The sequence below is a fragment of the Sminthopsis crassicaudata genome, chromosome 1 (assembly GCF_048593235.1).
Source record: "Sminthopsis crassicaudata isolate SCR6 chromosome 1, ASM4859323v1, whole genome shotgun sequence".
In the NCBI taxonomy this organism is placed as follows: Eukaryota; Metazoa; Chordata; class Mammalia; order Dasyuromorphia; family Dasyuridae; genus Sminthopsis; species Sminthopsis crassicaudata.
In genome coordinates this window covers 676361495-676377516 of record NC_133617.1, presented here as the reverse complement: position 1 = coordinate 676377516, position 16022 = coordinate 676361495, and the positions used below count along the sequence as shown (strand labels likewise).

General features: G+C 35.3%; 1 long non-coding RNA gene across 1 annotated transcript in view; it reads right to left on the bottom strand.

Annotated features, from left to right (window-relative positions):
* Positions 1-15729, bottom strand: part of LOC141555709 (uncharacterized) — a 155143-nt gene extending 139414 nt beyond the window's left edge. Inside the window, exons 1-2 of the long non-coding RNA XR_012486300.1 lie at positions 15316-15729; positions 14103-14198 (exon numbers count right to left, since the gene is read on the bottom strand). This is a non-coding gene — a long non-coding RNA (uncharacterized LOC141555709). The remainder of the gene's footprint in view (positions 1-14102; positions 14199-15315) is intronic.
* Between the last annotated feature and the right edge of the window lie 293 nt (positions 15730-16022).

Sequence of the window (16022 nt, the reverse complement as noted above, 5' to 3'; positions counted from 1 at the left end):
GCTGGTGTTCTATCCACTGCACCACCTAGCTTTCCCTTTATTTATTACTTTAACACACATTACTTTATGAATCACGTTGGGAGACAAAAATCAGAGCAAAATGAAAAAACCATGGGAGAGATTTTTTAAAAACAGAAAAAAAAAAAGAAGTGAACATAGCATGTGTTGATTTACATTCAGTTTCCTTGGTTCTTTTTCTGGATGCAGGTGGCATTTTTATATTAGTCTATTAGTATTGCTCTAGATAACTGAACCACTAAGAACCAAGTCTTTCATACTAGATCACCTCAGATGGTTGCTATTATTATGTACAATGTATTCCTGGTTATGCTTGTTTTGCTCAGCATTAGTTCATGTAAATCATTCCAGGCCTTTCTAAATCCAGCTTGTTCATCATTTTTCATAGAACAATAATATTCTATTACCTTCATATACCACAACTGGTTCAGCCATTCCCCTATTGATGAACATCATTCATTTTCCAAATCTTTGTCCCCACCGAAAGGGCTACTACAAACATTTTTGCACACGTGGGTCCTTTTCCCTCCTTTGTGATTTCCTTGGGATCCAGACCCAGTAATGGCACTGCTGGGTCAAAGGGTATGCACATACCCTTTGACCCAGCCATACTACTACTGGGCTTATATCCCAAGGAACTACTAAAGAGGGGAAAGGGACCTGTATGTGCCAAAATGTTTGTGGCAGCCCTTTTCATAGTGGCTAGAAGCTGGAAGATGAATGGATGTCCATCAATTGGAGAATGGTTGGGTAAATTATGGTATATTAATGTTATGGAATATTATTGTTCTGTAAGAAATGACCAACAGGAGAAATACAGAGAGGCTTGGAGAGACTTACACCAACTGATGCTGAGTGAAATGAGCAGAACCAGAAGATCATTATACACTTCAACAATGATACTGTGCGAGGATATCTTCAACATAGAGAAGAGCTAATCCAATTCCAATTGATCAATGATGGACAGAATCAGCTACATCCAGAAAAGGAACACTGGGAAATGAGTGTAAACAGTTATTTTTACCTTCTGAATCCAATTCTTCCTGTGCAACAAGAAATTCGGTTCTACACACATATATTGTATCTAGAACATATTGTAATATATTTAACATGTATAAGACTGCCTGCCATCTGGGGGAAGGGGTTGGGGGAGGAAGGGAAAAAATCTGAACAGAAGTAAGTGCAAGGGATAATGTTGTAAAAAATTACCCATGCATATGTACTGTCAAAAAAAAGTTATAATTATAAAATAAAATTAAAATTAAAAAAAAAACAGAGTATGCACAGTTTGATAGCCTTTTGGACATAGTTCAAATTGCTTTCCAGAGTGGTTGGATCATTTCAAAACTCCAGTAACAATACATTAGTGTCCCAATTTTCCCACATCCTCTCCAACATTTATCATTTTCTTTTACTGTCATCTTAGCCAATCTCAGAAGTATGACGTGGTATCTCCATTTGCTTTAATTTGCATTTCTCTAATCATTAGTGATTGAGAGCATTTTTTTCATATAACTAGAGATGACTTTAATTTCATCACCTGAAAATTGTTTATATTCTTTGACAATTTTTCAATTGGGTAATGACTTGTATTCTTTTTTATGGTTCCTTAGTGTTTTATTTTTTAGTATAGCTTTTTTATATATAAACCATATGTATGGGTAATTTTTCAACATTGACTCTTGCAAAAACTTCTGTTTCAACTTTTCCCTTCCTTCCCCCTACCCCCTCTCCTAGATAGCAGGTAGTCCCATACATGTTAAATATGTTAAAGTATATGTTAAATACAATATATGTATATATATATATATGTATATGTTAAATACAATATATGTATATATATATATGTATATATATATATACACATAGTTATCTTGTTGCATAAGAAAGATCAGATTTAGAAAGAGTAAATAACCTGAGAAGAGAAAACAAAAATGCAAACAAATAATAACAGAAAGAGTGGAAATGTTATGTTGTGGTCTATACTCATTTCCCAGTGTTCTTTCTCTGGGGATAGCTACTTCTGTTTATTATAGATCATTTGGAACTGATTTGGATCATCTCATTGTTGAAAATGGCCACATCCATCAGAATTAATCATCATGTAGTATTGTTGTTAGAGTGTATAGTGATCTCCTGGTTCTGCTCATTTCACTCAGCATCAGTCTCTTTAACCCTCTCTGCATTCATCCTGCTGGTCATTTCTTACAGATCAATAACATTCCATAACATTCATATACCATAATTTACCCAAACATTCTCCAATTCATGGATATCCATTCATTTTCCAATTTCTAGGCACTACAAAAAGGGCTGCCACAAACATTTTTGCACATACAGGACCCTTTCCCTTCTTTAATATCTCTTTGGGATATAAGCCCAGTAGTAATACTGCTACCTTATCAGAAAACTCTTATCAAAAATGTTGACTGTAAAGATTTTCCTTAGCTTTGTATTTCCCTTTTAATCTTGTTTCTATTGGCTTTGTGCAAAAACTTTTCAATTTAATGTAATCAAAACTAGAGAACATTATGAAAGGTAAAATGGATAGCTTTAATGTAATCAAAGCTATCCATTTTACCTTTCATAATGTTCTCTAGTTTTGACATCATACAACTGATCAAAAACTATAGGACTTTAGTTCAACACTCTCTTTTTACAGATAATAACACAGAAAAGGAAAATGAGAAGGCATACTTTTATTTTTCTGCTACTTGTTGCATCCCACCTACTTTGCAAGCAGAACAATTCTATTTTTTGTTAATTCAACATTGGTATATCTCTATATGTTATTAAACTTCATTATCATTTTGCTTTGTTAATCTTTTAAGAATGTTACAAACATACATCTGTATATATATTATATATATGTGTGTGTGTATGTGTGTGTATACATACATGAATATACATGTGGAAGCATTTTTTCCTAAAACCAATTCATTTTTTATTTCCTTTCGAATGTTTACTATCTAATATAATATGACTCATGTTTTAGATTCCTTCCTAAAGGAATTTCTTCATTATTTTTCTTTCTGCTATCTCGTGCTCAGATTCTTTTAATCCATAATATTTCTTCTCCATGTTAGATATTTATGTTTTTCTTCTTACTCATTCCTGTCCATAACTAACCCTTTTCCTCTTCTGAGAGATTATTCTCTTTTGAAACTCTTTGGTTATCCCCTTTTCCATCTCTTCCAATACTTTGTTTTTACTTCGTAATTAGTTTTGTTTCCTTTCTTATGGAAGATATTGGGTCCTAGAATTTCTTACAATTTCTTATTCTTCAATCTTGCCAGAAGACTTGATTTTCCATAAATAGTAATGATATCAAAGTGCATGACAAATTATAACTGGCAGGAATATGCAGTCTAGAGTTTTAGGAAAGACAGGTTTAGCCTGTGTGCCACAATTTATAAATAAATAATCAAGATGTTCACATTCTATTTAATGATATCTACTATCTTATGATATCTAAATCACTTGTCAAGAGACCCTGCTCTATTTCAAACTGAGAAATGACTATATGCAGAACTTTTCTACTAAATACTTATGAGGTTATAAAAATGTAGGAGGGACTATTATTTCTTTTTTCACCAACTTCACTAAGTTGACAATCACTATAAATCTAACCAACCTAGAATAGCAGCTAACAAAAAGTATCAGTGACTTGCCTGATGTTGACTGACAGTTCATTGATGGATATGGGCCACAGGAATGCAAATGAGGAAATTGAGAATAAGAGAGAGAGAGATAGAGAAATAGTTCTCCCAAAATCATACACATAATGCAGAAAGTGACAGAAAAGCTATCAAGTATTGACCCATGTTGTGGAATTGTATATATCTTTGTACTCATTGTTTACTGGAATATTTGGAAGACAAATAAATTCCATAAGATTATACATTTAACTTTTGGTCCAATGATCAGGGGGTGCCCTGACATGATGGACTCAGGTCTGCTTTGGGAATATCTCTCACAAAACCTCTTTATTTTATATTTCTTACAAGAACTTAACCAGGAATAACAAAATTTGGCTTTTCTCTTTCCCTAAAAGAACCTTTAGCAATGATTTGAGTACACATGAATAATAAAATATCAAATATAGGAAAGATTTTACTTATCAGAAAGTGAACTTTTACCCAAAACAATAGTCAAGAGACATCTCCCCTTTATAGAAAGCATCAAACTCCCCTTCTGATTAATTTCACTTTCCTTGGGAGTCTATATACTGTCCATTTGACTTCCAATAATATGATGGAGCAGATTCAAGTTTCTTATTGTTTGTGCTCCTTACTGTAACCATCTTAGGTCAATACCAAAGCAAAAATCTTATCAGTTGGTTTAGAACACAGGATAAAGAGGTTTTTAACCTCATATAGCAGAGAAAAAACTTGCCTAACTTTTCTTAGTATTTGCCCAACTATTTTTGCTACATGCTTATTCCCCTCTAAGATAGAGCTAATTCATCCTATCACATCTTGTTAAAATTTAAGGTCCATTTCCTAGAAGTTGCTGCATTTTCACCCAAGGCTTAATAGTTTCATTTTCTTTATCTCTATACATTTTTAGCATTGTTAACTATCTCATGCGTGATTTTTCTCTTCCACTAACTTTTCACTTTTCACTTGCCTCTTCTAGGTTCCCCTTCTTACAAGACTATATTTGTCTCCTTTCTTCTCACTTTCTCTCCTCTAAATTTCTAAATGTGTGTCTTCAAATGATTTACCTTTGCCCTTCTCTTCTGTCCTTGAATTGTCTTTTGAAAACTCCTTCATCCCCATAGCTACCTTCTCTATGTAATTGTCTCTCTTTTTTTTAATAAAACAAAAATTTTATTAAATGTAGTTTTTTCTTTTTTATTGAAGTTTTTTTTTTACTTTCAAAACATATGCAAGGATATTTTTTCAGTATTGACCCTTGAAAAATCTTGTGTTCTAATTTTTCCCTCCTTCCCCTCACCCCTCCCCTAGATGGCATGTAATCCAATATATGTTAAACATGGTAAAACTATATGTTAAATCCAACATAGGCATACATATTTATACAATTATCTTGCTGCACAATAGAAGTCAGATGAAAAAGTTTAAAAATTAGGAAAAAATAAAATTCAAGCAAACCATAATAAAAAATAGTAAAAATGCTATGTTGTAATCCACCCTCAGTTCCCACAGTCCTCTCTTTGGGTATAGATGGCTTTCATCATCACAATATCATTGAATTAGGCCTGAATCACCTCATTGTTGAAAAGAGTTATATACAGCTCTCTTCAGCAATGAGAAGATCCAAATCAGTTCCAATTGATCTGTAATGAACAGAACCATTTACACCCAGAGAAAGAACACTGGGAAATGAGTATGGACCATGACATAACATTTTCACTCTTTCTGTTACTGTTTGCTTGCATTTTTGTTTTCTCTTCTCAGGTTATTTTTACCTTCTTCCTAAATCCCATCTTTCTTGTGCAGCAATATAATTGTATAAATATAAATATATACATACATATATATACATATATTGTATTTAACATATACTTTAACATATTTAACATATATGGGACTATTTGCCATCTAGGGGAGGGGGTGGAGGGAAGGAGGGGAAAAGTTGAAACAGAAGTTTTTGCAAGGATCAATGTTGAAAAATTACCCATGCATATGTTTTGCATATAAAAAACTATAATAATTTTTTAAAAAGAAAATTAAAAAAAGATCCATCAGAACTGATCATCATATAATCTTGTTGTTACTGTTTACAATGATCACCTGGTTCTGCTCACTTCCCTCAGCATTAGTTAGTGTAAGTCTCTCCCACCCTCTCTGAAATCATCCTGCTGATCATTTCTTAAAGAACAATAATATTCCATAATATTCATATGCCATAATTTATTCAGCCATTCTACAATTCATCGGCATCCACTTAGTTTCTAATTTTTTGCCACTACAAAAAGAGTTGCCACAAACATTTTTGCACACATGGGTCCCTTTTTCTCCTTTAAGATTTCTATGGAATATAAGTCCAGTAGAGACACTCCTGGATCAAAGGGTATGTATAGATAACCCTTTGGGCATAGTTCCAAATTGCTCTCCAAAATGTTTGGATCTGTAACTGTCTCTTGAAACTATCGCTAGTCCTGACCTTTTTCCTTACCAGTGCCAAATTTTCAACAGCCTTTAGGAAATCTTTTATATTTCATTGAATATCCCAAACTTCCCCCATACTTCTTCCCACTGAGTTTACACTGTTCATCTATAATATAATGATTCACTGAATCTCCCATGATTTTAACCACAGGAAAATCTTTGATTCTTCTTTGTCCTTCTTGATTCTGCTTAAGTAATATGACTTGAATTCATGTCCTCCTCTCTATCTCCATTTCTAGTAAAGTCATTCACTATAATCATTCTGAATTATTGAAATTTATCCATAATAGATCTTTTTCTCCATTCTTTACCTGCTCCAACTCAATGTCATAGATGAAATAATTTTTCTTCTTTAAAACATTTCAGTTTTTAGTTTTAGTTTAGCTTTGATTTATGAAATAAAACAAGAATTTCTATAACAATACAATAAGAAGAAGGCTGTTAATTTTTTCATCTGCTCAAAAATCTTGAAGGGTTCCCTATAGCCTATGGAATAGGTCTCCACCCCAATATTTAAGCTCCTCCAGCCTATATATTTAGCCTTTTCATATCACTCCCCTCCATGAATTACATACATTCCATTCCATAATCAAACTAGACTATTTTCTGCCTCCCAAACATGTATTACTCTTTGATTCTATCTTTGTTCAAGATGTTCTCGATATATGACACAGTGGTACAATGGATAGAGTCAAGAAAACCTGAGTTCAAATCTAGTCTCAGATACTTACTAATGGTATAACTCTGGTAAAATCATTTAACCTCTATCTGCTTCCATTTCAACTGTAAAATGACGATAATTATGGCATCTATCACCCAGTTTTGTTTTGAGAATCATATATGATACTATTTGTAAAGTACTTAGCACAGTGCCTAATACATAGTTGTCTCTTAACAAATGCTTACTTCTTTTCTTCCTTCCTAATTAGCTAATAAATTCCTATCTAACTTATAAAGCCAATCTACTTGTTCCAGGAAATCTTTCCTGATTTCTTCTCCAAACTATTGGTAACTGACATAGTATCCATATTCTACTTTGCATTTCTCATGTAACAGTACATATAATAGCTGTGTCCCATGCTAGATCAGAATCTCCATAAGTTTGGGGATTAAGTTTTATCTCCAATGTGTCTCTTATTGAGTGAATAGCACTGTTCACTTAGCATATAATAAATGCTTTAAAATATGTACCATATTGTATTACATATATTGTATTGTATTGCTATTCTTTACTAAAATAGAACCAATTCATTAGAGACCCATCCTTGAGATCAGATATTTCATTGTCTTGAGATTCTTCCAAGAAAGTCCGAAATGAGGTGGAGGATATGGAGGAATGGAGATTGAAGAAGGAGAGAGAGAGAGAGAGAGAGAGAGAGAGAGAGAGAGAGAGAGAGAGAGAGAGAGAGAGAGAGAGAGAAAGAGAGGAGAGACAGAGGAACAGAGGCAGAGACACAGAGAGAGAAACCAATAGAGAAGATGGAAAAGGGGAACCGTTAATTATTTAAAGGGCAATTTCAACTAGAATGACATTTTATGGGCATATTTAAAGCTACTAATTATGGAAATCAGAGTGATCTCTCCTACAACTATAGCTTTGTTCTGGGATTCATACATACCATGGAACATGACAATACTCCGAGTTTCTGAAAAGCAACTGGATGTGACATCTAAATCATCTCTGAAGTTTCCTTTCTGCAGACACAGGCTTTGGGCCTGATTATGGAATGTACTAGAGGAATCTCTTAAGGGAACAGGAAAGGATAGTTCTTTAATACTTTGATATGCCAGTTAATTCAGTCAATAATCTCTACTGCTTTTGCCTGAGTATCTCATCAAATCAACACCAGGAGACCTTATGGAAGCAAAGGTGATTTTTTAAGGCACATAGATTGATAGCTTGCACAAACACAACAATAAAGAACACCTTTGAGGTACCTCAACTAATAATGAAAAGGTAAATTATGCATATACTTTGATTTTCTTTAAAGTAAATGAAAAATAGGCTTTCTTTTTAGCACTCTATTAGAAAAAACACACCCAATAGCAATATACTTCAAAGATCTTTTTTTTAAATCACAATGTATTAGAACTTACTTCAACAACCATATTTGAAAAGAAGCAAAACAAAAGGAATCCCCCATCAGACTTGAGAGATATCTCACTATCATCTGAATCCCCACACCCTATTGACCAAATGTATTTTATGTGGAGATAAGGAAGGCTGAGTATATCTGAACCAGTAATATTAACTAATCATCTTTTCCAGCTATATCTAAGTAAAATATTTTGTTAATTCTTAAATGATCTATATCTTCTTTTGTTTTCATCTCAAATCTGAAGTACCAAATAAGACATAATTAGGCCAGCCTAATAGTTGTTATGTGAAAACAGTACTTTGTAAAGGAATATGAGATACTATATATGCATATATATATATATATATATACATATATATATATATAGATACACATATATGTATTGTATAGATACACATATATGTTTTTGCAAATATGTATATGTGTATTGTGTAAATGGGAAAGAGATAAACATAGAGAGAGAGAGAAGAAAGAAGATATATCAGAACCTATATTCTGCTGATATAGCTTTCAAGGACCTGAGAATCATCTCCATATTATAAGGAAGATTCAGAAGAAAAGTTAATTAGGCAATTATTGTCTCTTATTAATGCTATATATCAACAAAATGGGTAAGTATAAATTAACCAGCTGTACTTCTTAGGCTGAATTTCACTTTTATCAAGCTCACAGGAAACCTCTTTACCAAAAAACTCATCAATTTGCAAGATTTCATCAGTTTTTAGTACTTATATTGTTGAGGTTGACCCCAAAAGTTTGAAGTAACAGATCAGTGTCATGAGGTGTCTCAAAAGAATTTTCAGGCTTGAACCCATCTCCAAGTAATGGGCCAATTTTATTATAATTGCAATGGCAATTGAAGTGGGTTAAGTTGCAAAAGAATTTAGCAAAAAGACGGGAGGAAGGAGACAAATTTATCCAGTTCTTCATGTCATTAATATGCTAATTTTATGACTTAGAGGTAGAACTGAGGAGTGGTTATCACTGACCAACAGATTATATATCTGACAGTCAGCAATATTTGTAGGACTACTCTATGGCCAGAAGACTTTAGAATCATTGACAGACAGATTGTTAGTATAATAGCACTCTAAGGTGTGGGGAGGAGAACCTCAGGATAATTAATTCCAAAGCCATAAAACTTTAGAGTCATTGATAGCTTGTTAGAAAAGAAGTATTGTAAGGTCAGAAGACTTTAAAAGTATTGCTACATTTCCCCCTAGAAGTTTTACCCTATTATTTTTCCTCTCTCAAGTAGTTTGCATCCCAAATTCATTTGGGACAAAGGGATGTAGATCTCATCTTATGTAGCTGCTTCATGCTGATAAGGGGTATAAAGCTGTCCCTGCCTAGTGGGGTCCAGACTGAGAAGGGGAAGCATGTGACTTAAAGATGGCAGCATCAGCATCCAGGGGGTACTAAGTGTCAGAATCAGTTAGCTGATGGTATTGATGTTAAACAAACAGTTGGAAGTTCATAGCTTAGAGTTTGGAGGAAACAAATCTCACAAGCAGATTAAAAATGCAGGGGTCAAGGGCAGCTAGGGGGCACAGTGAATAGAGCACCAGCCTTGAATTCAGGAGGACCTGAGTTCAAATCTGATCTCAGACACTTAACACTTCCTAGCTGTGTGACCCTGGGCAAGTCACTTAATCCCAGCCTCAGGGGGAAAAAATGCAGAGGTCAAAGAGAAGCAAAAAATAGAATAATTAAAAGTGGAGTTAGCATGAGGGTTACTAGTGACAGTAACTAGGAAATTCTTCTAAAGGAAGACCTGGGGGATAGACAAGGCTATCATAAATGTCTCACATCCAGCTTTTCCTAGGATAAATCCAAAGGTACATTTCCCCCAAATCCCTGCTTTTGTCTCCTCAAAGGAGTAGGGTAATGGGTAAAATAGTGACATTATACACTTTGAAAGGAGTGCTCAGGTGGCCTGGGTACAAGCACTATAATGTTAAAAAGACATTAAGCATTGGGTAAAGAGAATGACATGCAGAGTGAAGATAACTAATCTTAAATGAGTTTGATCTCCTTTAGCAAAAATCTCTGAGCCTTTTCAGTCTCACAAAGGAAGGCTTTTACCCAATTAGTAAAGATGTCAACAAAAACCAAAAGCAGTTTGAAACCCCTCAGAGGAGGCATATTTGTAAAATCTGCCAGTCTTACCTAGAGTGTATACCCTTCCTCTAGATGAATTTCAGGAGAGGGGGTGGTTTAAAAGCCCTTTCAGGCACAAACTGGGCAGTCCTGACAAACCTGTTTAATTGTTTCTCCTAGCTTGTGACCAGTGAAAATAGGTTTCACAAGGGATTGGAGAGCATTTTTTTTCCAAGTAAGTAGTCTGGTTTAGTCCATAGAGAAGTTTCCACTGGCTGGCTTCTGGGATTAGAAGTTGACCTGAAGGTATTTGAAACCACCCAGAAAAAGAAAGGGTGTACCCTCTTTATTTAGCAAGGGCTTGTTTCTAGGAGCTAAATGAGAGAGTTTAGGAGTTGGTGAATTGGGGAGCCATAGTCAGGGACAAATAGGCAACAACATGGACAACTGAATCTGCAAGCCTGTTTCCCTTGGCCTGAAGTGAATCCCCATTCTGGTGTCCTTTACAAAACATTTATTTATTTTTGCTCTCAAAGGTCCTCTTTCTTCCCATATAGCCCCATGAGCATGCAAAAGATGACAGACATATTTGGAGTCAGTATAAATGTTCACTCTCATTCCTTTTCTTAATTCTAAAACTCTGTGAGGGCAAAAATGCTCTGAACCCAATGGTAGGGTTAGTACCTCCAATGGTTGGCCTAGGGTGAGCTTAGAGGCTAACCCATTTAGAAGGGCAATTGTTGAGACCCTGGATCTCTTAGAATCAGGCAGAGTCAGGATAAGCAAAAGTCTTTATTCTTGATCTTTTGTGGTCCAGGTCAGGGGATTAGGTCTAGCAATCTCCACACCTCCTTCCTCTCCCTCCACTGACAAGAGAATGGCCTTCTTCTCCTCCTCCTACTCCACCTACTCATGCCACTTCCCCTTCTTTGTCCACACCACCTATGGAGCCAGCACAGAATAGTTGAGTAGGATCATCCTCCAAACATGTGGTAATAGAGAATTGTCCAATTGGTAATTAGCCTTAAGTGCCAGGTTAACTTGCATTTGCTCCGTTCTAGCACTCTACAGGCAATGGCACTCACTGCTCTAAGGCAGGAAAGTCATCCCAAAGACACAAAGTTTCTTTAAGAAGTAAGCAAGGGGTTTAGAGTAGGGTTCCAGAGATTGAGTAGAGACCCTTGGACCTGGCCCTGCCTTTCATCAATATACAGTGTAGAAGATTTTAGGTAGAGCTAAGGCTGGAGCAAGAGATTAGTTTAGCTTTCAGGGTCTTAAAAGCCTTGTGCTGTTCAGCGCCCTCATTCTAAGGGAATTGTGTGTGGGCCTTGAATAGAATCACAGAGGGGGTTGACAATAACAGGGTATAAAATCCAATCATGTGCAGGAAAGCATGTAGTTGTTTCTTTGAGGAAAGTTCAGTGATAAGATTGCTTCTTCTCCTCTATAAGCAAAAGGGAGGTAGGAATTAATTCATGACCCAAATACTTAATAGACTGATAGACAATGTGGACCCTTAGACAAAGAAACTTCATAGCCCTGGGAGGATTGAAAGTTAAGGGTTTTTACGGCTGTACCCAGAGAAATCTCTGGGGTTGGGCTTCAGATCAAGATGTCATCTACCTACTGGGTATCAGGGCCTGCCCAAATATGTGAGGGGCTGTCATAGAAGGCCTGAGCTACCTCCATGTTATGGACATGACTGCCCTTGTTAATTGGTGGGGGGTTATGTTCCCCTGGATTTGCCCCTTCAAAGGCAAAAAGAAATTGTGAGTCTTTGTGCATTGGTATGCAAAAGAAGCATCTAACATTCATCTTTTAAAAAAAACAATGGTTTTCTATTGTGTCCCCTAAGATACTTGTACTGGGCTCAACTGACTACTTGTTCTGATTATAGAAATTTGCTATAAAAGGAAAAAGCAGGGAATGATTATAATAGTGTCAAAACAGGTCCTTTAGATTTCATCCAGAGAGCATATACATGATAGGATAAGGCATCCTTTGCTCTGTTTGACATCCAATCATGCAGTAACAATTCCACCTCATAGCCAGACTCAAGAATAATCAGGTGAGAAACAAAGGAACAGAACTGGGAAACTAAGTCAGAAGGATATGACTGAGCAGAAGCTAAGATTTTCCCTCCAGCTCTTGCCCAGATAAGACCGTACCAAAAGCATTCCTCTGAGTAACTTATGGCATTTCTCTCGAATGATAGGTAACTGATGTAATGATTAGGTAATCAAATTTAAAACTCAAAAGAATGTCAGAGTCCCAAGAGATTTTATTTCTAATAGCAAATTCTACTGATCACAGCTTAGAGCTAAATACATTATTTTTAAGCTTACCAGAACTTACACATATAGGAGATTTTGTTTAACATGTTTTATATGTTTAAACCTATCCTGGTGCAAAGAAGCAATCATTAAACAAGCTCATAAATTCTTAGTAAGCACATTCCTTATTTAGGAACTATATATCCTAAACAGGCTCATTCCTTAGGGTTGATGACTTTGTTTATCCTGATGGTTTCAAGAAAACTGGCAAGCTTACAAATTAAGGGGAGTTGATAGAGACTCCAGAGAAGAGTCTGAGCTTGCTGTTGACCGTCCCAACTATTCTTAATGTTTCCATGGGCTGTGCTGTTTGAGATCTCTTCCCACTCTGTGAAGGGAAAAATGTGTTGCACACCTCACACTTGGAGGTAAATTGATAAGGCTTTCACCTCATCCCTCTTGTTCCACACACAATAGTTACAAATTTTAGGTTTAATAACATTACAATAACTCCAAATAATTTATTAACAAGTTTAGATTTTCCTAATAGCCAAATAGTCTTAACTGTAATTTCTATTCCCTTAAGGAAGTTTCCCTTTTGTTTTAGGGAGAAAACAAGACAATTCTTAAAATTGAGATAGAATAGGTTTTTTTTAATTGACTTAACTTTAGCTAATGAGATTCCCTAAATTCTAATTAAATGTTCTAGACAAACTGAATTGCCATTTGGTCATTTTCCAATTTGCACAAACAATTTATCTTTTATAAGCCAGGGAAGGGTTAAAGTACCAATAATTTTACTGACTGGGCCCCTTAGAAATCTGACTTTCAATAACTCAAAAGCAGGGTGTTTATTGTCAGAGTTTTTAAATTATTCTACTAACTTCTTTTCTGTTTTCCTAACATTCCCAAATTCTTAAATTTTGTCAATACTATCAGTACAAATAGATTACAGTTCACATATCCCTTCAGTGGAACTTTAATTAGAGACCCTTTAAAACTGCTTTTACTATCATATCTCAAATAACAGATTTCACTGAACTGAATATATTTTCTTTCTCTTTTTCTCATCTCTTCATCCATATATCCCTACTGCAGTTAGAGAAGGAGGGAAGAGGGAAGAAAAACTCTTTCCTCTAGGCACTATTCTCCTAGTCCTGGTGAAACCTTAATTTGTTAAATTTGCTTCCAAATTACTTTCCATAACACACATATAAATACCTATCTCAACATTGACATTATATGTTGGTCACATCTAAAAATCCACAAAATTATCAAATATGAAGCAATTATATCCCAATAAAACAATTAACATTCATATAGCATTTTGTTTTAGCTAAGCACTTTTGTAATCCTGTGATCTTCACAAAAACAATCACTATTATTTCTCTTTACAAATAAGAACACTGGTTAGAAATAAAATAATTTGCCACAAATTACATTTCTGCAACTGAAACAGAGAATGGTGGGCTTACCAAATGCAGGGGCTGACTGGCTTTCTCTCTTCACACTATCATGCTGGGTGCTGCCAGGGGCACCTGGATTCTTCCCAGGCAGTTGCTGGACAGAACCTGCTGAAGGTTGGGATGATTGGTGCCAGATCTCCCTCTGATGATACTTTCAGATACCAGAGTTACTCCCACTTCAACCCCATGCCCTCAAACTGAGTTAGGAAGGTATTTAGGAAAAGTAAAGGTTGTGTGGGGTCCCCATGGCTGTTGCTGTTTCCCCTATTTCTACACATGAGACAGAATTTAGCATTCTCTTAATCTGTTCTGAGATGAGAGGAATTAGCAGACAGTGGGACTTGCTATATTGATTTTGTTAGCAATCCTCACAACTGAGACACACTCAGGAGTCCAGGGAGTACAGTGAAGAGGGTCTCTTAATATCTGTCGGGGTGCTTCACCAATGAGCAGAAGGGACTCTGGAAAAAATAGGAATCAAGGAAAGTTTACCAAGTTTGTTTTTTCTTTTTCTTTTCTTTCAGAATGGAGTAAATTCCTAGAATTATCCCCAGTGTTTCAGGAATTTTTTCTTGCAATCTTAAAATAAAGAATTGCCAAACTGTTTAATCATTGTTCTCAAAACTTTTGAGAATCTGCTAAGGTGTTTTCTCTCAAAACTTTGAAAATCTTCTAATATGTTATTTTAATTTTAATTAGCTAACTTTATTACTGTAGCCCCTAGTTTGTCTAGAGCTGAGGTCCATAGGAAAAAGTTAAGCTTTTTTCCCTTTTTAAAATGGGAGTCAAGGATGTTAAGAAATCTTTCCCAGCATTCTAACTACAGCATAGAAATATTTCTTTCTGGTTGCATTTTAAGTCTCTCCAGGTAACAAAATCCAGTTTACATAACAAACATAATACAGACATTTTACACAAAGATACAGACACAGACAAAAATGACATGAAAGAGGACTGTCTCATCTTTGCCAAAAGCCATAATTTTTTTTTTGCCAAAACTGTTCTATAGCACTTCATCTCCTCTGGCATCCCAGAGAAGGTGGAAAGGTAGCAAAGGTTCTTTATGAACTTTTCCAAAAATTGCAAAATTTTCCCAAACTAGGCATCCCCAGTCAAGGAAAATTTGCTGAACATGTAGTTCATAACAACTCAAACAAGCCTTCTCCCAGTTGCTTGGGGTGTCCCAGCTATAGGATTGAGGAAGAAAAAATGGGGGGCTTACCTTGACAAGGAGGAAATCAAGCCAGGGGAGGTCAGACTCTTCTTGTACAAGCCACCAAATGTGGAGGTTCAGAAAGAGATCCCAAAAAGTGAGTCTATACAATAGCACCACCACTTCCATCATCACCAGACTTTCACCTTTTTAATGTATTATCTACCTCCATTAAATTATAACTGCTTGAAGACAGTCTTTTTTTTTTCTTATTTAAGTCCCTAACCTAGATAGGCACTTGATATTTAATAACTGACTGACATTTAAATACTATCTAAATCTATCTTCATAGTACTTTTCAACCAGATAGGATTCTAGAAAACCATCAGCTTATATACTATGGCTTCCTCAAAACTTTGAGAACTAAAAGCCCAAAGTGGATATTTCAGAAATAGCTGCAAGTTTAAGACGCTAAGTGAAAAGCAAAAATGAAGCTTAAATTTAGACTCCCAGAGAGGGAATTCACAGGACAAGGACATCCCATACCCTAATCATTTAGTCATCTCTGCTTCAATTCACCAAATGTTTATGATACATCTACATTGTTGAAAAAAAAGATTAAACATTGTCATACTTCTGTCCTTGAGAAGCTTATATTGTCTGTTTCACAGACAATATTTTTAAAATATTGAAAACTACCATGTTGAGGGAAAAGAGAATAAAAGGCAATAAGCAGTTATATAGCATTCACTATGTGCTGGGGTAGCAAGGTGGTT